General features: G+C 47.1%; 1 protein-coding gene across 1 annotated transcript in view; it reads right to left on the bottom strand.

Moving 5' to 3' along the window:
* Positions 1-23,732, bottom strand: part of ITGA9 (integrin subunit alpha 9) — a 367,113-nt gene that overhangs the window by 246,059 nt on the left and 97,322 nt on the right. The gene's annotated exons all lie outside the window — the stretch shown is intronic.

Raw genomic sequence — 23,732 nt, 5'->3', positions numbered from 1 at the left:
CAGCTTTATAGCTTATTGGTTGAAATCCTGAGTTTTAATTTCAGATTGGATCTTAATGGAACAATCCTTGGCTGCAAGAACTGGATGAATATGGAAAAACAGGAACGAATAATGGGGAAAAAATCAGCAAAGGTGACTCTTGGGACTGATATTTTATTGTACCACGCTTGATCCTAACCCAAAGGTCAAAAAGCAATAGGATTTTACTCTTTACTTAACCTGGAGCTTCTCCAAGTATTATTCGAAGTTAGGTCATTCTGAGGATATGAAGAGGATTCAAAAATCAGAGAGCACTTACTTCGGAGGGGAGTGGCAAACAAAAAGGAAATACACTGTTAACAGTCTTAAAAGAAATACCTACCCTATGAAGAATCCCAGCACCGAAAATAAACTTCACATAAATGTAAAATAAACTTTTACGAGCAATCTTCTCCGGGTGCTGATATTTTTTTTCTTCCCATCTGACTTAAATACAAGCCAGGCAGGATGTTGACTGAGGTGAACTTTTCACTTTTAGATAGTAAATGGAATGTTGTAGGTCCTGTGCTAAATATAAATAAATCTTAAAATGGTCTTCAATAAGGTCAAATCCTCAACAGGATGAGACTGACTGTATGCAGAGTCCGAGACTTCTCATGCAAAGTGTGCAGAAGGCCTGCTCACTCTGCCCCGCTCCAAGGCCATCTGAACAAATATTTGTGAGGTTGCTGGGCTTCCTGGTGGCTCAGATGGCAAAGAATCCACCCGCAATGCAGGAGACCTAGGTTCAGTTCCTGGGTTGGGGGGATCCCCCGGAGGAGGGCATGGCTACCGACTCCAGTATTCTTGCCTGGAGAATCCCATGGACAGAGGAGCCTGGCAGGCTACAGTCCATAGATAGGGTCGCACAGAGTCAGACGCGACTGAAGGGACTTAGCACGCATGGTGACCCAGAATCCCTTTCTTCCCCCAGCACCACTTTCTTCCCCCACTTCCACCATGTTCCAACTGACCCGACTGTCCATTCAGGAGCCTCACCTATGACCCCTATTCTGAGAACACATCCCGTTCTCTACTGTCACTGTAAACATGGATACCCTTCCTTGAAGTCATCTGCTTTTTCATAGTGCATCCTCCCACTGAGTGGTCAGCTCTGTGTTCCTTCCCTTTGAATTTGAGCAGCTGTGACTGCCTTGAACAGCAGAAGTGATGTTCTGTGACCATAAGACTAGATAATAAAAATGCATGTGCTTCCATTGAGCTCTGTTGAGACTCTCTCTAGGAACAAGGCTGCCATGCTGGGAGGAAGCCCAACACCTTGAGAGGCCACAGGCAGGTGTCCTGGCTGGTAGTCCACCTGAGGGTCCTGCCCCTGCCAGGTGCCGGCCAGACATGTGAGGGAAGGTCCTGGACCTGGGCATCTCCCCACTGAGGCTCTAACAAACCCTCCCCCTCTGCTCAATCTGAACAACCCACAGAATCCACGAGCAAAACAAAATAGTTGTTTCAGACCCTGAGGGTTTGGAGCAGTCTGTCATGCAGCAAGAGTAACCAGGCTACCACATCTTCATAAAGAGAATCACAAATTTGAATGTGAAGCCCAAGTCACAATCAAGCCAGGTGTCACACACATGGGAAAAGGCTAGTACCAGAGGAGGAGAGGAGTTTACAATCCCACCAGCGGTTTAACCTCACAGGAGCCTGGGCCAGTCACTCCTCTGAAGTCTTCAGAGTATGAACTATCAAATGGAACTAACAGAACCTAATAAGACCATTGCAGGGATCAGTGAGACCCAGCACACAAAGGCTCTTTGATGCGTGAGGCACTATTAACATCACATGTGAGGTCCTTTCAATATCTCATATATCTTCCTTTTAGACATATGAATCTCATGACTCCACAAAACCTGTAAAGGTCTGTTGAAATCATAGAATGAGAGGCGGTGATGAAAGCAGCAGCAGGTAAAAGCTCAGATGAGGCTTAACAAATTTCCTAACTGCACCATGTTTCCTTCTTCCAGCTGACTCTTCTCCAGGAGACTGGTAGCCTCTACAATGGGTAGGCAGGGAAACTATGAGTTCTATCCCTGAAAGCGTGCACACACAAACAGCATGCTGTACTGGTGTCTCCATGGCTCCAGGCTTACAGCGACGATAAAAGGTGTTGACGTTTTTCTATAAGTGCAACTCTAATTGCATGACACGCATCGCCTTATTTAGTCCTCCTAGCAATCGTATTAAATAGGTTCTAATATTAGCACAATTTTATAGGCGAGGAAACTAAAGTACAAGGAGATCATATATCCCACAGTGGCGAGGCAGCAAACCCTGAATTCAAACACCAGGCACTGCGAAGCAGGGCCCCACACTGACCACTGCACCGCAAGGCTTCCTCAAGGCAGTCTTCTTGAGGGTAAAACGTGAACTCCCATCCAGTTCATTTCCTATCTAATCACTGGGAACTTATAATTCAAAGTCCTCTTAATAATATTCTACCACTCAAACCACTTTAAAGAAAGTGAAAGAAAGTGAAGTCGCTCAGTCGTGTCTGACTCTTTGCGACCCCATAGACTCTAGCCTACCAGGCTCCTCCCTCCATGGGATTCTCCAGGCAAGAGTACTGGAGTGGGGTGCCATTTCCTTCTCCAGGGGATCTTCCCGACCCAGGGACCAAATCTGGATCTCCCGCATTCCAGGCAGACGGTTTTAAACTCTGAGCCACCAGGGATACAAGGAAATGATAAAAAGGACTTTCAACAAGAACTCAGCAAAGACACGTTATCTCTTCCACCTGGACTCCATGTCTGAAGTACCTGTTCATATGTTCAGAGTCCCCGGACATGTTTACACCTCAGGACCCAGCAGCTTCCCGATGGTCATTCATGGGCCACCTTGCACAGCTCAGATTCGAGTGATATTCTGAGGCAGCACTCAACAGGTTACCCACATAACTTATAAACCCCCAGGAGTCTCTCCAGCTCAGAAGCCATGTGGCAGGCATTTGGTTCTCTTCTCTAACAAAAAATGCTGTGTCATTAGACGCCCTTTTGAATTTTTGAGACTGAAGGACAAGCAGAAGAAATGAATGAAATAAAGAATGATGGGTCCCTGGATGGTGAGCTGTGAATGGGACAGGACGCTCCCCTGTCATCTTCCAGCTGTGGGATCTGCTTGGCTGCCTCATGTCTACGGAAGTAGTAAGCAGATCCCCTCCTCACAATCTGGACCTCCTTTGCAGTCTAGATCAAAGGACCAGTGGCATCACCATCCCAGGAAGCAGTCAGACGCTTCCAGCACCCACCTTCCAGCTCCCACCCCAAACCCACTGAACCAGAAACCGTGTTTAACAAGTCCTGCAGGTGACTCTGCTACCCACTAAAATATAAGAACCATTCATCTCAAGTGAGAGCCACATATATGAATCTCACGGCCACATAAGGGCTCTGGTTCACTTTGGCTGAGTCCTTGTCCCCTCTCTGACTAATGTTTACACAGTACTCCCAGCCCCTTGAATCAGATCACACTCAGGACCCTTCTGAAGTTTCCAGGTGGTTTCGTGGGATGGACTCAGCCTTCTTGTCCAATCGTCTTGATCAATCATTTCATTCATTGAACGCAAGCTCCAGGCAACACAGGTATGGTCTTGTGAGACCCCCAAGCACAGCTCAGATCTTGCATGCTCTCCCAAGCTTGTAGACAACTCATGCTGTGACACGCTGCGTCCAGTTGACTGCCCTGCCCAGGGCTGACACCTGGCCAGACAGCAGCTGCTCTGGACACTCCGTGCTGCTGTGTACCCGCTTCTGCCCTTAGCAAGTGCCTTTGATGAGATGTTTTCCATCAGCCAGTCCTCCCAGGGTCCACCCACTGGGCCTGTTCTTCTGCTTTAATTATCACATCGACAACCCACTCCAGTGTTCTTGCCTGGAGAATCCCAGGGACGGGGGAGCCTGGTGGGCTGCCGTCTATGGGGTCGCAAAGAGTCAGACACGACTGAAGCGACTTAGCAGCAGTAGCAGTAGCAGCATGAGTAGTTGATTTGTTTGACAAAGGTTTGATCAATTCTTACCACCAAACTGACAGATCATTTTATAAATCAAATCTGATGAAGTGATTACTGTCTACAGTGGTCCGATTTTCAAGTTAAGGAAAACACTTATACTTTATAGACAATATAAAATAAAAACTTAAAAAATTATCACTCTCAAATTGATATTTCCTTCTCAGAAAAAGTGGGCCATGTCTCTGTCCAGAATCTGTTTCTTAGGAAATTGCAGAGCACAATGAACCTACTACGCAAGAGACCCATTGCTGCTGCATACCGTCCTAGCATCCAACGCAAAGAGCTGAGCCCTAACTTGAATCACTGACTCAGGGCTTTCTGGTTCCGTCCACCTCTCACCACGGGAGTCTCATAACTTGATTCTCACCCAGCACTACTTTGGGAATATTCTTTACTAACATCATCTCATCTCTTGTGAGACCCCCAAGCACAGCTCAGATCTTGCATGCTCTCCCAAGCTTGTAGACAACCCATGCTGCATCCAGTTGACTGCCCTGCCCAGGGCTGACCCCTCTACTCTCCACAAGTATTCCATTTCATTCTTGTTTCCCTTTTGCAATTAAAAAGAGAAAGGACCAAAATAATAGTCTGTATTTTCAGAAACTGAAGGAATCCCTCAAAGGTCAAAGTTTGCTTTGGAGAAAAGGTCAGATGTTCTCAGTGGTCCTCACCAAGGTCAGTAACAGAGGTAAATCTTTCTCCCTGAGGAATCTACCATGTCCCCTGATTGGACCTATAATGAAACATCCTAAAGCCAGTCTGACAGATAATACCCAAGGGTGACAGAAGGGGGAAGGGAGCTACCTGATAGACACCAGCAACCCACATCTAGCCACTTTCAGAAACACAGTTTCTGTGTGGTTCCAAAGCAAACTGCAAAACAATCGGGTCCCTAAGTTGCTCACTGCAATTCACAGCAATATCATACTGCCACTCCTGTCCCTCCCAGCAAGAGATCCAGTGTGTGAATCTTTTGGACACTCAACATGTAGGAATAGCAACAGCCAGAATAGTACACAGAACTCCAGAGCTGCCCAGCAAAAGCTGCCAAGCACTTGAGAGGTGCATCCTGTTTGGTCTTTGCTGGACCTCGCAGAGGTGATCAACCAAGGCCAAAAGTGGCCAAGCCCAGGGAAGAAATGCTGAGACTCTGGCTGGGATGGGGGGGTGGGTCAAGGCAGTGGCTTTGGGACATGGCAAAGTCACTGGCCAATCCCACTTTCAGGGAGCTAGTTGTTCATAACTGCATGATCCTAAGAGAGTTGAAAACCTCTCACTGGCATGACTCACAGATACACATTCTCCAAGAAACCCTCAGCAGCACCAACATTTTGTCAATATCATTACTTAGAGGCCAAATCCAACCTGGCTTCATGCTCAGCAAGTACTCGGTCCCCGGGAGCCCACAGTCTGTCACACCGAGGTTTCTCCCATGCATATAAACACCATGCCACAGGGCCTTTGCTTATGCTGCGCCCCCACCCCCAGCAAACACCAACCCATCTCCGGTGACTCAGTTCCTTTCTCAAACATGCATCCTTCTGGCCTCCTGGCCTTATTGTTGTTTAGTCGCTCAGTGGTGTCTGACTCTTTGTGAGCCCATGGACTGCAGCATGCCAGACTTCCCTGTCCTTCACTATCTCCCAGAGTTTGCTCAAACTCACATCCTTTGAGTTGATGATGCCATCCAATCATCCCATCCTCTGCTGCCCCTTCTCCTCCTGCCCTCAGTCTTTCCCAGCATCAGGGTCTTTTCCAGTGAGTCAGCTCTTTGCATCAGGTGGCAAAAGTACTGGAGCTTCAGCTTCGGCATCAGTCCTTTCAATGAATATTCAGGGTTGATTTCCTTTAGGATTGACTGGTTTGATCTGCTGGCATGCAATCCAAGGGACTCTCAAGAGTCTTCACCACAGTTTAAAAGCATCAGTTCTTCAGCACTCAGCCTTATTTATGGTCCAACTTCTTTATCACAACCATACATGGCTACTGGAAACACCATAGCTTTGACTATACAGACCTTTGCCGGCAAACTGATGTCTCTGCTTTTCAATCCTGGCCTGTAGCTATTAACAAAACTAACCACCTCCCCCTGGTCTCTCAGCACTCCAAACCTGCGTGTATTATGTCACTTATTTACATTCTAGGTGCGTGTTTGTATCATCTTCCCCACCAGATGCTGGCTTGTGTGCATGATGTCTTATTCATCTCTGACTCCAAGGCACAGAACAATGCCTCCAGTACAGAGCACCAGGATTTAACTCATATGAGCTCATTAGACCAGAGCCCAGGAAGGTGATCATTTGGGCAACTGCATCAGCATAGAGTATCACCTGACTCACAGCATAACCAATGTTACCTGCTAACTCTGCCAAAGCAATTGAGAGAATCACAAAATTTTCAAAGAATAAGACACTGAGGGAGCATCTGGGCTAAGTTCCCTCTTGGTGCTGGGCCAGGGAGCCTAAGGCTCATGCTTAAACACCTCTAGTGATGAGAAACTCACTACCTCATAAGATCATCAATTCCAAAGAACACCATAAACCACATATGATGAACACACGAAACCCATCCTGTTCAGATCTCTCTCCTCTGTGACCAAGCTCTGCTCAAAGTGAAAGTGTTAGTCGCTCAGTTGTGTCTAACTCTTTGTGACTCAATGGACTCTAGCCTGCTAGGCTCCTCTGTCCATGGAATTCTCCAGGCAAAAATACTAGAGTGGGTTGCCATGACCTTCTCCAGGGGATCTTCCCAACACAGGGATCAAACTTGGGTCTCCCACATTGCAGGCAGATTCTTTACCGTCTGAGTCACCAAGGAAGCCCTTAGCTCTGCTGAGGACCATGGCTAATCCACCTCAAAACCCCCAGCACTTATCTCACCAAAGTGGAGCTACAGTAGGTGACTCAAGTAATTGTGCTGAAAATAGATCATTACTTTTGAGCCGAGCACTCTTTAAAAGAACGTATGGCATTATACCAATGTCAATTTCCTAATTTTGATTGTATACTGTAGACTGGTAAGGTGTGATCACTGGGTGAAGGCTACATGAGCAGTTTCCATACCATTTCAACAACTTCTTTTTTTTTTAATTTTTATTTTTACTTTATTTTACTTTACAATACTGTATTGGTTTTGCCATACATTGACATGAATCCACCACGGGTGTACATGCGATCCCAAACATGAACCCCCTCCCACCTCCCTCCCCACAACATCCTTCTGGGTCATCCCCATGCACCAGCCCCAAGCATGCTGCATCCTGCATCGGACATAGACTAGTGATTCGATTCTTACATGATAGTATACATGTTTCAATGCCATTCTCCCAAATCATCCCACCCTCTCCCTCTCCCTCTGAGTCCAAAAGTTCGCTATACACATCTGTGTCTTTTTTGCTGTCTTGCATACAGGGTCGTCCTTGCCATCTTTCTAAATTCCATATATATGTGTTAGTATACTGTATTGGTGTTTTTCTTTCTGGCTTACTTCACTCTGTATAATCGGCTCAACAACTTCTTATGAGTCAAACTATTTCAAAATAAAAGGTTATTTAAAATAGATCATACATGTACACACGTGTATATACATATGCCCATGTGTTTATGTACATATAGAATGTATTTTTAATAATTATATGTGTGTGTACATAGAGACAGACAGACAGCCAGACACAGAGAAAAAGACAGAGAGAGATGGGGACCAGGGTCACTGCCCTGGGCTACGTGCCCATATAGGACTGCTTCGGACATGAACACAAGATTTTTCTATGGCCTTTACCATCTGTAAGAACCACTAAAAGATATGACTAATGCCGTTACTTCCACGGTCGTGCCCTCTCACCCATTCTTTTATACATGCTGAGACCAGCGGAATCTGACCAGTTCATCTGCCAGTCCCCCAAACCCCACCCCACATCCACACACCCCAGACACAGTATGAGGCAGGTTCCCACATATGAATCAACTCAGCCGTTAACCAGCAGCGAAGGTAACACTCCAAGATCCCTAGGAGACCATGAAGCGGGAAGTAAGTAAAGCCACAAGGAGCACCCACCATGTGCTAAGCCCTCCCTGGGGTGCTCTGCACCAGTTCTCTCCTTTAATTCTCACTGCAATCCTACACTGTGCCCATTCCACAGGAGAGAAAACTGAGGCTCCCAGGAGGAAGGAACTGTGCCTCAGGTTATCAGGCTGGCGAGTACAGAGATGGAAGTCAGACCCCAGCTGGGTGCACACTCAGCGCTGGCTCACGACAGGAGAACCCCTGACCAAGGGTCAGCAAGGATGCTGGATGGGTTTTCAGAAGCCCAATATCCATCCTGTTTTGTACATACCTGTTAACCTCACAGATGCCTTAAAGGCCAACACTTGTTTCTACCCATCTCTAGGATGGTATTCTTGAACATCTGTTAAGTCCAAGGGCTTCTTTTAGTCCCTATCTCCTTGTTAAATCTAGGTGGGGATGGGTGTAGCTGGAGAGCCAGGCCCTGGAATTTTGTTTGGAGCTCCAAGGTCCTTCAGTGAAAGCACGGGGCCCTCCCACCAGCACAGTGTTTGCGTGGTTGGCATACAAGAGATGTCTGGTGAAGAAAATGGGCAAGTATATCCAACTTGGTGAAGCATCACAATTTTTAAAAAGACACCCACTTATCCAGTGGCTGTTTCTTCTTGTCATAAATCAGTAATAATTTAATGATGGGGAAGAGGAGTGTGGGTCACATTTTCTTCCATTAAGACCAGCAATCAATCAAGCCTGCTAACAGTCCAGCTAAATTTAGCATGAGATATGGGCTTTCAGAAAGTCCTCTACAGTGTGGGCGGCCACTAAAAATATAACAAAACAATGAAGTCACCAAAGGATGGAGAGAGGTCTATAAATGGTGGGGACCCTAGAGATTGGTACTTGGGCCTGCTGTACCTTTAAACAGGTCTTATCGATGACAAAGACTTAGAGAAAAATCTCTAAAGGTCGTCACTAAGCTCTTCCATTATGAAAACCTAAGGCTGAAGAAGAGTATCTGTGTGAGTAGGGAAAAAAGAAATAGGAACAGGTGAATCCAAATTATTGGGAGAAAGCTCATCTACATGGTAGCAATATTTCCTAAGCTTCAGGACAAAAAAAAAAAGCGTGGTCGAGTACATCTGGGAAACAACGAACATGCAGAAGAGGGAAAATGTATCCCTCTTGTGAACACTGACTTCGAAAAATTCTGGGAGGTCCTCCAATAAAGAAACATATCCAACGTTAAACACAGTATTTTCCAAAATCTATTTGAGTACAGGCCTTTGTTTTCTTCTTGAATGTAAAACCTGTTACCATCCTGTGGGGGTGGTTGGGTAATGCTTTGAGAATGCTCCCATAAGGGATGAATATACTTTATGTAGTCGATGTAATTAAATAGGCCCTTAGCAGCCTGGATGAGAGGGGAGTTTAGGGGAGAATGGATACATGTATATGTAAAATGAGCTCCTTTGCTGTCCAACTGGAACTATCACAACATTGTTAATCAGCTATACTCCAGTATAGAATAAAAGGTTTTTAAAAAATTGCAAAGCAACTATAAAAAAAAAAAAGAAAAAGAAAATAGGCCCCTGGGTGTCATAAAAGACTGTTGCATAAAAATGATCAGTTTGTGTGTTGCTGCTGCCACACAGGACGACCAACAACACTGGGAACTGTCAGGAAAGATGGGAGAAACCAAGTCAAGCCCAGTGTCTTGGGTGCAAGCAGGACTTTCAGATGAGTGTGATGGACTATGACCAAAGACAACATCAGAAGGAACACAAGCAGCTGTAACACTGACCCAGCAAAGCCCCGGATAGGAATTCATCCTCCTGAACCTGACAGCCAGGTGCTGAAAGACGCTCACTGCAACAAGACAGCAACAGGGGAAATGAGGAAGAATTGAAAGATTCAATGGCAGGGGGTGAGCAGAGAAAGTGCGGGCACATCCAGAATGGGGAAGTGGGACTCTCCGAGGCAAGCAGTGTGGGCTGAGTGCCACAGGCCCCAGGAAAGGCTGGTTGAAAATGTGCTGATTCAACCCCAGATCTGGTTACCCCAAACTTCAGCAGGGAGCTGCTGGCTACTCTCTGAAGCCAAATGGAGACGCTCTCGCGTGACAGCTTTACAAGCAACCAGGCCACGTGGTCTGACAGGTATTCATCTACTTTTAATTACAATCCCACAAAATATTTTAATTCACATCTGTTCCACAGTATCTTGGACAACACACAGAGAAATCAACTCAAAATGAATCACCAGCTTCATGGTAAACTTAGCAGTCAAGTATCCTGGGCATATGTTCACCCTGGACCTAGTCCAGCTTCTTCTAACAGTCAAGGAACATTTTACTGAGCAATTAGTCAATGTCAATTTCCCTGCCTGATGATGGCAATACAGCAAGAAATGAGACAGTCCTTGATGTTAAATTTCGCAAGCTTTCAGAAGCTCTCCAGGGATCTGTCATTAATAAAATTATCCCAAATCTCTTTGAATCCATTTCTCTTTCTCACTCATAATGCCTTGGCTGTAACCTAAGTTTAGGAATCCTTTTGATTCATTAATTGATAGGCAGGTAAAAGACCCTGATGCTGGGAAAGACTGAAGGCAGAAGGAGCAGAGGGTGACAGAGCATGAGATCATTGGATGACATTACCAATTCAATCGATAGGAACTCAGGCAAACTCTGGGAGATGGTGAAAGACAGGGAGGCCTGTCATGCAGCAGTCCATGGGATCACGAAAAGTCAGACATGAATTGGCAACCAAACAACAAAGGTTGCCATGTACTGTAAGTTAACATGTGTCTCACCAAGCGGATGGGAAGTGAAACATCAAGCCCAGGAAAGAATAGGATGAAAGAGGAGCCGATGTCAGATTCAAGAGGGCTGCAGGGATAAATGTCAGTGCGCAAACCAGACCAACAAGTACTGCCTCACGGCAGAAGAGTCAAGGCAGCGGTCGTACCAGGGGAGAGGGTGAAACCAGCCAGTTTCAAGCACTGCCATCCATTTGACCTCCTTGTTACAGGCATCTTCCCTGCACTGTTGATGGGAAGGAGCAAAACTGGCTGCCTTGAATTTCTTCTCCTTTCCTCTCTCTGACCTCTGGTAGGAGGATGGTTAAAACATCAGACACAGAGGAGAAAAGGATTAAAAACAAAGGATGGACATTTCACTGACGGAACAAAAAACTGGAGACCCAAAGGAACTGAGGATGCAGAGCCCTGGAGGAAACAGGAAGAGCGGGAGGTGCCAGGACAGACAGACAGATGCCTATGGCTGCCCAGGGCAGGACAAGGAAGGGGTGCCATCACATGAGGTGGGCTCTGCTTCAGCACACGGACGGGCTTTTGAGTGATCTGCACCTCCCGGTGCTGGGTGGGCTGCCAAGCACGGTGGGATCCTCCTCCTACAAGCGGGGTGGCCACGGGACACCTGGAGCGGCCCCCATGCACTCTTCACGGCTCCCCGCTCTGAGAATAGGGAGAACCCCACCAGCGGAGCAGCTGGAGGCAGAGGAGCTGAAGGCAGGCCAAAGCCGCCTTTCCCAGGCGCTCCACACAGGTGGGGAGCAGGATTCGCGGCTCACAGGAAATGCTTACATCCTGACTTCACCCCAGGAAGCACTGAACCAGTAATAGTGCTTGCTGACTTCATGCACCTTTTGTCCCCTCCAAGCCCTCTGAGTGTTAACAGGCCTGACAAATGAGTCCCTGGAGGTCTGCACTTGTGCCCGTGGGCAAGGAGCACAGACATGAGAAACGTGGGCCTCTGCCACCCCTAGGATTTCCTCACCCATCAATTAACTCCCTACCACCACCATGACCCAGGAATCCCTAACAGAGAGTCTGATCAGCACGGGCTCACCAGCACTGACACCTCAGCTGAGAGCCACGATGCAGACATTGTAAGCAGTGGGATGGTGATCATTGTGACTCCCACAGGCTCAAAAATGCTGGAAAGATTCCGCAGACCTTCATCACCACACTATGGGCATGTGGGCTTCAGGAACCCCAGTTTAAGACATTCAGAAGCAGGCTTCCCAGTCCAAATATGAAAGCATCCTTTATGAAATTAACATGTTTCTCAGAACCACAGGTGACAGAAGCTGTACTTTTCCTATTAGTTGATGAAGGACATGTATTCACATATTTGAATTTACACTCAGGCCCCTGCAGCCACCCCAATGTCCCCAAAGGAATCAGGTTTGGCTCTAACCACTGCGCCCACTTCTCTCACGAGGACATAAAGTGCGGCTAAGACACACAGTGGGTTTCAAAGACCCAGCACCAAAAACAACGTAAATAACTCACTGATAATACTTGCATTGATTAGAAGTTGATAATATTTTGATATACTGGGTTCAGTGCTATTAAAATTAATCTTACTTGCTTTAACTTCTTCAACATAGCAACTAGAAAAATGTACCATTGCAAATGTGGCCCGCAGTTCCTTTCTATCGAACAGACTTGCTCTAGAGTTTCCTCTCTGGGAAAATTCCTTCTTCGGGACAGAAGTCAAGGAGGCACTTCTGCCTTGGGGCCTGAGCGCTCGTCCACCTAGCCAAGTTCTAGCACCCAAGCCAGGAGACAGCCCAGAGAGCCGCAAGGCTGATTTCTAACACAGTGCAACTGCTCTGTGCCGTTTTGTTACAGATGATATAGCCTTGACCCACTTCCTGAAACTGCCCAGGTCCCTCCCTCACTCCTTCCAAGGCAGGTCCAGTGGTCTGGGAAGGTACATGGTACAGCGCATACATGTAGCTCCACAATTACCATCTGCTGGGTCTCTGCGGTGCATAAGAAGCTAACTCACAAAGGACTAAAAAGAGGCAGGGAGGACACCTGTCCAGAAATTCCTGCTCAGGGCATTGACTGAAGACTCTTACGTCTGTGTCTGCATATTTTCCACTGTACAGAGCTTAGCACTTTATAAGCAAGGTCTTGTTATAGCCTCACACCATGTTTACTGTGGAGTAAACATCTGGGCCCTGTATTAGATTTACACCCAAGGACAGAGCTTGTCCAGAAAGCAATTCCTTGTTTGTTTTTAAATAAATGATGCCAAAATGGTTATGCTCTGTGTGTGTGTATGCATGTGCGTGTGTGTATACGTTCATAAAGTCTCATCCACCAAATTCTTTCCAGGATCAGAAAAGTTTGATTCATTACATCAGACAAAAAAATAATCGTTCCTTTGAAGTTCAATCCATTAATTCCACTCAACCCTTGAAATGGACTATAAGGAAGAAATGACATCAAGAATCTAATCACACATTATAAATTACCTATACCTCAATTTTTTAAAAAAGTCTTCAAGCTGAAAAAAAAGAAGAACCTGATCAGTCACTTGACGAGCATTTGGGAAGCCTAGTTCATACTACGCCAAATATCCCTGACCCAGAAGAGCCAGTAATCTAACAGGGAAGGCTAAAAACTAGTATGAAAGTGTCATGGGCTGAAATGTGTTCCCTCAAATTCATACGTTGAATCCGCAACCTCTTGTACCTCAGAATGGGACCAGATTTGGAGAGAGGGTAATTAAGTTAAAGTGGGGTCTTTAGAGTGGGCCCGAATCCAGTAGGACTGTTATTCTTATACGAAGAGGAGATTAGATACAGACAAGTACAGAGAGAAATCAGCAGGAGGACACCCGGAGAAGGCAGCCATCCAAAGCCAAGGAGAGAGGCCTCGGGAGAAACCAGCCCTGCTGACCCCTCGACCTCATACTTCCAGCCTCCAGAAGCATGACAAGTAAACTCTGTTGCTTAAGCCACCTCATCTGTGGTCTTATGATAGCCCAAGCAGACTAAGACACCAAGTACCACCGGCGGGGAAAAGGCCCACATCTGAGTCCAGGGACGGGAAGAGAGAAGGGCAGTTGGGGCTATCAGGTGGCAGTGGGCAGGCGTTTTGCAGAAGGAGCTTCACTAAAGCTGGACCTAGAGAGGGAGGCAAGGTCTGCACCAGTGAAGGTGGGGGAGGGCAGCAAGAGGAAAAGCAAAAAGCCTGGAAGGCCCGGGGCTGCCTGACTGGCCAAGTCACAACTTCCAGAACAGATGCCCCAGCAGACCAAGAGCTACTTGAAGGCAGGGCCGAGTCCCGCCTTCTCCATCTCCCCAGGGCTCTCCATCTCTTTGTTGTCTGGCACACAGTGGGTACTCCATAAATGCAGTGGCATACATAACTTCTCATCCGAATTGGAAGGCTTTGAGAGGGAAAGTGTAACCAACAATGACCATGTGAGACAACAGGTGCACACCCGGGCAGAGGTCAGCAAAGCAGTGACACGTGCAGAAGTGAACTGAAAGTAGAGACACGTGGAATGAAGGGCAAAGCTGAGGACTGAGATGGTGCCTGCTATAACCTGCCTGGGGAAAAAATGCATGTGACCATCAATTTGCTCATAGGAAGAACTCAGATGATCTCTAAGATGATTTCTCATTCTCTGTTTGCCCCTAAGAGATGGTGCCAAAAAGAAAATCATAATTATTCTGCTTAACGGACTTCTCTGTGGCTCAGCTGGTAAAGAATCCGCCTGCAGTGCAGGAGACCCTGGTTCAATTCCTGGGTCGGGAAGATCCTCGGGAGAAGGGATAGGCTACCCACTCCAGTATTCATGGGCTTCCCTGGTGGCTCAGTTGGTAAAGAATCCTTGGGAGACCTGGGTTTGATTCCTGAGTTCAGAACATCCCCTAGAGGAGGGCATGGCAACCCACTCCAGTATTCATGCCTGGAGAATCCCTATGGACAGAGGAGCCTGGCCGGCTACAATGCATGGAGTTGCTAAGAGTCGGACACAACTGAGCGACTAAGCACAGCACAGCACATTCTGCTTAATAAAAGCATGTACTTCAAGAAGCTCCTAGTCTTTGTGAAAGAGAAAGATTTCTGACATGGTCATGCCCAAAACACTCCAGTGAAGTTAAACAGAAATGCTGAAAGACTTGTGCTCAGTAAATTGACTGCTGACAACACTGTCCTGCAAACAACAGGCAGTGAGGGAACAAGGAAGAAATCACAGCCGGCACCAGCCCTCCCATGAGAGATGCGCTCTCTGTTACTAAAGCATCAGCATGAGCCCCAGGATCACACAAGATCAAAAGGAAGCCAGAGCATAACCACCAGAACCTATGTTTTCTAGCTCCTTGGTTCTCAGAGTGTGGTCCATGGACCGGCAGCATCAGTATCACTGGGGAGCTGGTTAGAAATTCACCCCAGACCTGCCACATCAGGACTGAAAGAGGTCCACAAGAGGCACTAGTGGTACCCATCTGCCAATGCAGGAAACATAAAAGACGTGGGTTCAGTCCCTGGGTTGGGAAGATCTCCTGGAGGAGGGCATGGCAACCCACTTGGCAGAGGAGCCTGGCGGGGTACAGTCCACGGAGTTGCAAAGAGTTGGACTTGACTGAAGTGACTTAGCATGCACGCATGTGAGTGACTGGTGTGCAAACTGCACTTGAAGGAGCCTTTGTAAACCGATTCAGCAGCTCTGACACGCTCTGTTCCAGGTGGAGGAGGATGTCAGCTAGGAGAGTTGTTCTCTTCCCATATTCTTCCCACATTTATTTCTTGTTTGCTCCATACTTTTTATTTTCTCTTCACCATCTGTTTCTAATCATTTTTTAAAAATCCCCCAAACACCTATGTAAAGAGTCTTGATCCATTTCAAACGCAGAGGCAGCCAGGAAGAGTAATTGATTTCCGGGTTAAGGAGAAGGGAAAGGGGGCCCAGTGCTCACCAGATCCCTACTAGGAAGTCTCTTTTCTTCCCACCATCATCTGAGGAAGTACACAGACCCGGCTGAGGCACTCACCTGAGACCCCATGGCTGAGCACAGATCAGATCAGCCCAGCCTGGCACCCTCCATCCACACAGGAAGACTATACTTCATGTGCCTCACAAAAGGAAGTTGAAAAGGAATCTCTCCACCCAGTACTAGCAAGAGCATCAGGATCAGGCTTTTACATCCTAGAAGGCAATTCTCTGATATGCCTCAAACCTTCAAATGCATTCCCTTCCGACCCACCAATTGTATATACCTCCATCCTCGACACTGCCACTTTTTACAGTTTTATGCCACAGAGAAGAAAACAGAAAATATCAAATGCATGACTGTGATGCTCCTGAAATGATCAACTCAGGGTGAGCCACCCAACTTTCTCATTTCTAATTCTGCTTCCCTCCTCCCATGATTATGATGGAACTCTGGAGAGAAAGACCAGGTTCCATGGCACTCTTAAAACTCAGGTTCTAATCAATGTAAGTCCAAAGTGAAACAGTCATTTTGACTTCAACCCAGTTATTTATGTTTCTACTTGGCTCATGATATTTGATCTGTAAATGACTGGTGTCCTGGGAAGACTCTATATTCTACAGTAACAGAAATCTGCACTGTTCAATATAGTAGCTACTAGCCACAAGGGGTTGTTTACATTTACACTTTACAATTAAAAGTAGAAATTTCCCATTGGCACTCACTACAGTTCAAGTCCTCAACAGTCATATGTGGTAGTGGCCACCACACTGGGCAGCGTAGCTATGGCACATGTTCAACATCACGGAAAGTGCCTCAAGAGAGTGAAGCTCTGCACAGTTGAAACTGACATCTTTGATTCATGGGGTCGCAAAGAGTCAGACACGACTGAGCGACTGGCCTGAACTGAACTGAACTGAACTGAACCTCCCTTAAGATACGGACACTAAATGAGTTGTTAGTAGAAATCACTGTGCTCTGTGCTCAGTCACTCAGTCACGGTCAACTTTTTGTGACGTCATGAACTGTAGCGCCCCACCCTCCACCCCCCGCCCCCAGCTCCTCTGTCCATAGGACTTTCCAGGAAAGAATACTGGAGAGAGTTACCATTTCCTCCGGATCTGCCCAACTTAGGGATCGAACTTGCATCTCCTGCGTCTCCTGCATTGGCAGGTGGATTCTTTACCACTGCACCACCTGGGAAGCCTAGAAGTCATTGGGAGCCCTTGAAAAGGGCCTCAGAATCAGGTGGCAAGAGCACTTTGCCCTTCCGCCTTCTTTCTGCATGGAAAGGAGGCACAGCAGCTGGAACTCAGCAGCCATCTTAGGACCAAGAGGAGAGGTGCACTGTACTGAGCACTCACACTTCCCTTCCCTTCCCTTTCCTCTCTCTCTCTACCTAGGTCATCTCATCAAATTTCATGGCTGTAAACACTAGTTTCTGATGACTCTCAAATTTATACTTATAACCCAGACCACTACTTCAACTGCAGGCTCTTATACACATATCTCCAATTCACCATCTAATAGGTCCCTCAAACTTAGTGTGTCTAAAACTGAACTCCGGATCCTCCCCTTAAAGCCTCGTCCACCTGCAACCTTTTTGTTGAGCTTTAATCAATGTATTCAGTCATATAACCACAAGCACAATCCCATTAGAATATTTTTATCACTTCCAAACTTTCCTCCTAACTCTGCAACCAAGCATGGATGCCACCTCCCACCCCAGAAACTCTGATCTGCTTACTGCCTTTTGAGCTGATCTTTTCCCCAGAATCACAGTAGTAGCCTTTTTAGTCTGGTTTCCTTCACTTAGCATAATAATTTAGGGATCTGCATATCATTCATATCATAAAAATATATCATATCATATCAAGCACTTCATCCTTTGTTATTGCTGAGTAGTACTCCATTGTACAGCCTTTCAAAAGGCAACAGCTGCTTACCTATTCTGCTGTTGGGCATTTTATAAGGAAAAAGCAAGCTGCACAGCAGTGTGCCACAGCATGCCTCCATTTGTGTAAAACACAGCTTTGTGTATTCACTGACAAGTTCTTGGAAGACATGTACAAGAAATTGGAACTTCAGGAGAGAAATGGGGGTGCTGAGAGACATCCTTTCTTTCTGTAACTTTACATACAGCTTTAAAAAATGAGTAACTATGTGCATATATTACTGATTAAAAAAAAAGTTTTAAGATGACCTCCTCCATCTAAGGTCTGCATCCTTTTCCCCAAAACATACAACTTTGGGGGGGCTATTTCTTTGACTTATCAGGATGATTAATAAGAGATTTTATCAAGAGATTTAAGCATTTTTTTCCAGCTAAAGAAGAAAATTTTGCAGTTTTCCTTTCTCCTCTTCCTCACACAGAGGTTTTCTTTACTCCAACTTAATCCTTCCTTGTGCGAGCTAAGTCACTTCAGGTCGCTTTGCAAACCTATAGACTGTACCCTGCAAGGCTACTCTGTCCATGGGAACTCTCCAGGCATGAATACTGGGGTGGGTTGCCATGCCCTTCTGCAGGATGTCTTCCTTAACTGTTTCTTAAACAAGAAAATAAAAGCCTCCAACAGCACTGAAGATTGACATTCGATGGATCCAAACACTCTGCAAACTCAGTCTATCATGTGAAGCTGGCCCTAAGGCATTTTTTTGGATGTGAAAATGGAAAACAACTACAATACCTGGGCAGACCCCAACGAGTGATCTCCGAGACTGCCTGCTGGGTGGCGTGCTGCCCGCCCTTGGCCAGACCAGGACCTGCGGTAGGTTAAGGTCCCGACTCCCTTGCAGAATCCTCCAGCAACACAAGAGAACAGTCTCCTGAACATCTGCAGCTACTCAGAGAAGCCAATCTTCTTTTATATTCCCTTGTCCAGTGTGGAGTGGTTTTTTTTTTTTTTTAACATTAATCCTGTTGTTGGCTCCCTTGACAGGGTCTGACACATGATTTTGCTCACCAAAGGTCTTCTGGAGGCCTTTGGAGGGGGTCTTAGATTCCCACAGTTGGCAGTGAGGCAGCTGACCCTTTGTTCAGCCTTGCCTGGGTTTCTGCACCACCCTTGTATAGATTCAAAACTATCACGTCCTTTTCCTCGCTCCTGAAAAGGCTCTGGTCCGATGGTCAGACATGACTACCTGACCCCATAAAGGGCTGGCTCTCTCAAGGGTCCGTGCAGGACTTGAAGATAAAGCAGCTCAGTTACCATCCAGGTGAATACAGAGACCAGAAACCCATGGAGTGATGCAAGAGTACAGCCATGCTTCCAGAACTGTCCACTTCATCATCTCACGCCATCATCTCCCCGCCCGAGGTGCAAGACAGGTGAGAAGCCCCACCCTGCAGGGAAGTTCCTTGTGACCACAGACTCCAGCCGACCCAACTGGCCACTTCAGCACAGCTGGGTCTGACAAGCATCTATTTCATGCTGTTCATTCCCAAAGCAGGAGTCAGACAACATGGAACAAGCTCTGAGTGGACAGGAAGCTGATGGCAATCTCCCTGGAGCCAAGGACACCGTTTGGCTGAGGATGTTTACATCATGACTTACTGAGCCTTCAAACACGGACAACCCTTCAGCAGGCAAGAGCAAGGAAATCAAAGCTAATCAAAGCAGGGCATAACCAGGGTTTAGGGCTTCCAAGGTGGGGCTCATGGCATGGTTTCCCATGGCGTATTGTCCAGGCTCTAAAAAAGGACCCACATATTTGGAAAGTTACTTCACAGTCAATATTCCTTTAGTCCTTCTGATTGCATCAGAGAGAAAGTTCAGCCTAGTGCCAGCATGTCTTCAGTACTTCCACAGCATTCTATAACTTCCCCTTTGAACACACAGGAAGAGCGGGTCACCTCTTCAGAGACGTCAGCAAATAATGGAGCCCACTTAGAATTCAATGACATTGTTGCCTCCTCAATGTCTTTATGTTTACAGCTTCTCTCTCTTTTGGCAGGCAATAATCAGTGTTCTAGTTACAGGGGTGTACAAATTCTTTTATCTGAGTCAAAAAGCCAATGGGAAAAAAATAGGAAATACAATACCATAGGAGGTACGTGTTCGAGACCAAAAAAATGCAAAAACCCTGCAGGTGGTAGGCACATGGTTACACATGGAGATAAACCAAGGCCTGTGGCATCTCAAGTGCCAGAAATGCTGGGTGAACACAGCAACTAAGGCTGGTGAGTGGGAGGGGCATGTTCCAGAAGAAAGGGGGTCAGGTCACCTTGACAAGAGCCCAGGGCACATGTGAAGTGATGTGGAAATGCAGCTGGACAGGTGAACTGAGGCCAAGTCACGGAGAGCCCTGAGGCTGAGAGGAGCTGTGTGGATTTTCACTGGTGACCGTGGGGACTCACAGAGGTCTCTAGACCATTTCACTAGTAGAAGGGGGCCATCCCTCAAACTGGGCTAGTTTCAGGGAGGAGTGGAGACACACTGGGGCTTGTGGACTCTTGAGGGAGAGATGCCAAGGAAGCAGCTAGAACTGCCTTGGCTCTGCTGACCAAGTGAGGCCCCAGGAGGATGCAGCTTATCATAGAATTAGGTACTTCCTTCCCTGGTGGCTCAGTGGTAAAAAACCTGCCTGCCAGTACAGGAGACGTAAGAGACGTGAGTTCAATCGCTGGGTCGGGAAGTTCCCCTGGAGGAGGGCATGGCAACCTACAGCAACACTGTTGCCTAGAGAATCCCATGAGAAGGCAATGGCACCCCACTCCAGTACTCTTGCCTGGAAAATCCCATGGATGGAGGAGCCTGGAAGGCTTCAGTCCATGGGGTCGCTGAGGGTTGGACACAACTGAGTGACTTCACTTTCACTTTTCACTTTCATGCATTGGAGAAGGAAATGGCAACCCACTCCAGTGTTCTTGCCTGGAGAATCCCAGGGACGGGACAGCCTGGTGGGCTGCCGTCTATGGGGTCGCACAGAGTCGGACACGACTGAAGCTACTTAGCAGCAGCAGCAGAGAATCCCGTGGGTCACAAAGAGTTGGGCATACCTGACGTGACTGAGCACGCACACACGGAGGCCCCATGAGGGCTGCGAATGGAACAAAACATGGGACAACACGGCGAGCCTGGGAAGCAGGTGTCCGCCAAAGCAGCTTTCTGTGATCCAGATACTTATCACCATATATGGAATGAAAACTTCAGGGCGAAAAGAACGAACGGGGAAAAAAAGATTGGAATAGGCTTAAAGAAAAAAAGAAAAAAGAAAAACCTAAAGATAGCCTAAACAAAACACACCCAGCCCCTCGCGCCTGCCTCCCTGTCTGCGTGCCATATGGCGTGTGATAAGCGAGAATGCTTTTATCTCTCTTCCTTCACTGTCTATAAAGCCCAGCACCAGCCCCACGGAGAAGGCTGCACGGTGCTCTCAGGCCCTGCTGCCCTGAGGAGCCGCTCCAGGAGGCGGCCAGGCTGCCATTCCCTGCCCCCAGCACCGCAGCCCACCTGGGCCCCAGAAGGGCCACTGCCTTCCCAGCTGTTTTCCCACAACTGGAGAAACCACAGGCCAGGCCAGCCGAGCCACAGCACAAGCAGCCAGCCAGCCCTGTAGCTTTCACCTTTGCTGGTCCCTCTGCCAGTCCCCAGGGTCCTCTGCTATGGCCCAGACAATGCCTGGTAGGAGGAAACTTCCCACATGGCTATAAATTATCAACCCACCTCGAGCATCTCTTGAGCCACAAAGGCATCAGAAGCTTCTGCCTTCCTGATTGCTCCCGCCACCCCTGTCTCCTTGCGTGACAAAATGACCCGGCAACAGCTATGTTCCAAATTTTCTAGATGCCTAGTTCACTGAAGCCCTGCTCTCTTGCTCTTCCCTAAAATGACCCAAATAATCCCACAGAGGTACATGCCTGCTCTGCACTTCTGAGCCCTGCCCTCATCCTCCAAACTCTTCTGACCACCATCTCAATCTCTCTTCTTTTTAGTCATGTTTTGATTGATGAGTTAAGTACCACTCATGGGACGGAAGGATATCAGTCAGATTGACTCTTCCAACTCAATGCCCAGTTAAATCTGAATTTCAGATGACCTATCAAATAAATTTTTTTAAATTTTATGGATAAGTATATCCCATGCACTATTTGGGATGTACTTTTATGCTAAAAATTAGATTTGTTGTTTATCTGAAAATTCAGTTCAACTGGAAATCTTATATATTTATTTGCCAGGTTTGGCAACCCTAGATATCAGCAGGCACAAGAATAAACAGCCTTGGGCAACTCTGCTCTTCCCTATTTAATCCTCAGAAGCCACCACAGAAACAGTCCTGCCTCTGGCCTGCACCTCTATATTGCTGTTTTCTGAGCACTGTCTGCAAAGGTCCTGCAGGCTTTGAGAGGCCCTGTCTTGCAGCCAAGACCCCAGGAGCTACACAGGAAGGGCTAACCTCTCAGTCAAAGCAAAAAGTCACAAGATTCCTGATGGAAAGTATCTGTAGAAGAGACCAGCATAAAGAAGCCCAGGGGGACATCCCTGGCAGCTCAGTGGTGAACCCACATGCCAATGCAAAAGACACAGGTTCGGTCCCTGATCCGAGAAGATCCCACATGCCACAGAGCAACTAAGCGCTGTGCCACAACTATGGAAACTGTGCTCGAGAGCCTGGAGCCCTTGTGCCCTGTATACAGCCCATGCTCCACAGCAAGAGAAGCCACCACAATGATAAGCTCATACACAGCAACTAGACAGCAACCCCTGCTCGTCACAGCTAGAGAAAAGACTGCAGCAATGAAGACCCAGAACAGTCATAGATAAATAAGTGCTTAAAATATTAAAAATAAGGAGCCCAAGAGAAGACACCCCACCTCCAGGGAGTGTGAAGACACCAAGTGCAAGCCCTTAAAGGCCTGGCAGTGTCTGGCACAACAGCCTCATACCCCCAAGTGTGATCATGAGCCAACATCATCTTAGACCCAGAGGGGTGGGTGGCCCCTTAGCTTAACAAGGGCATGAACTGCTTTATAAAAGGCCTTCACCCATAAGGCCAAGGGCAGCTGGTCTGGGCAGGCCCCAGCACGAGTCCTGGCAGGAGTCAGAGCCCAGCCCCACTGAAAAGCATCTCAGGGGCATGGACTCGGGCTCTGGGCCAAAGTGCCGTGGATGTGTGGGGCATTCTCTATCTACAAGCCAGAAGCATGTGGAAGCAGCTGTTATTCCCCTGTTCTGGCACTAACAACACAATAATAGAGGGACACTTCATCTCCAATCCATAGACTATTTTTGCTATCATCCAGAAAGCCACTGGCTAATAATAACACATTGAACTACATGTAATTGCCATTTTTGTAAGTCAAGAATGTTAGAAACTGGCAATTACATATGATCCAACCAAATAATAATAATGCTGAGTGCCTGCTGTGTGGCAGACTCTGTGCAAGGCCCTTTAAGAGTATTTCATCATATAATACTTAATCTTAATTCTGTGACTACCTTTCAAGGCAAGAGATGCAGAAATGGAGACACATAGATGTCAAACCAGGACACACACCAGGTCTGTGTGACTCCAAAACTACATTCATCTTACTGACCATGTTGTTGGGTCATGGGGGTCCTTCTACCTCCTACATGCTGTCTGTCTTTGCCTAGGGAGTCAGTGGCTGGACGTTCCTGCAGCACCGGGCACCAGACTCCCAACCTGATAGTACCTGTCTGCACACGGGCCTCTCTGTAAGCAATCAAAGCCTGGCTGCCAGAAACTAGAAGCAAAGTATATTTAACAAATAATTTCAAGAGGAGAAAACACTTTGAAAGTTTATGTAGAGTGAGGGGGAAAGGGGCCATAAAATCCACCCCTAAAATAAATAGAAAGTAATCAAGAGAGAAAAATCAAACCAGCTGTAAAACACCTTAACCATGACTACGAGGTAACAGGTAATGAATCGCTGATAAAGGCATCAGGTACAGTGTGGACGCAGCACC

This window comes from Capricornis sumatraensis, chromosome 10, assembly GCF_032405125.1.
Source record: "Capricornis sumatraensis isolate serow.1 chromosome 10, serow.2, whole genome shotgun sequence".
NCBI lineage: Eukaryota > Metazoa > Chordata > Mammalia > Artiodactyla > Bovidae > Capricornis > Capricornis sumatraensis.
Note: the sequence above shows the minus strand (reverse complement) of the source record. Positions and strands in the feature narration are given on the sequence as shown.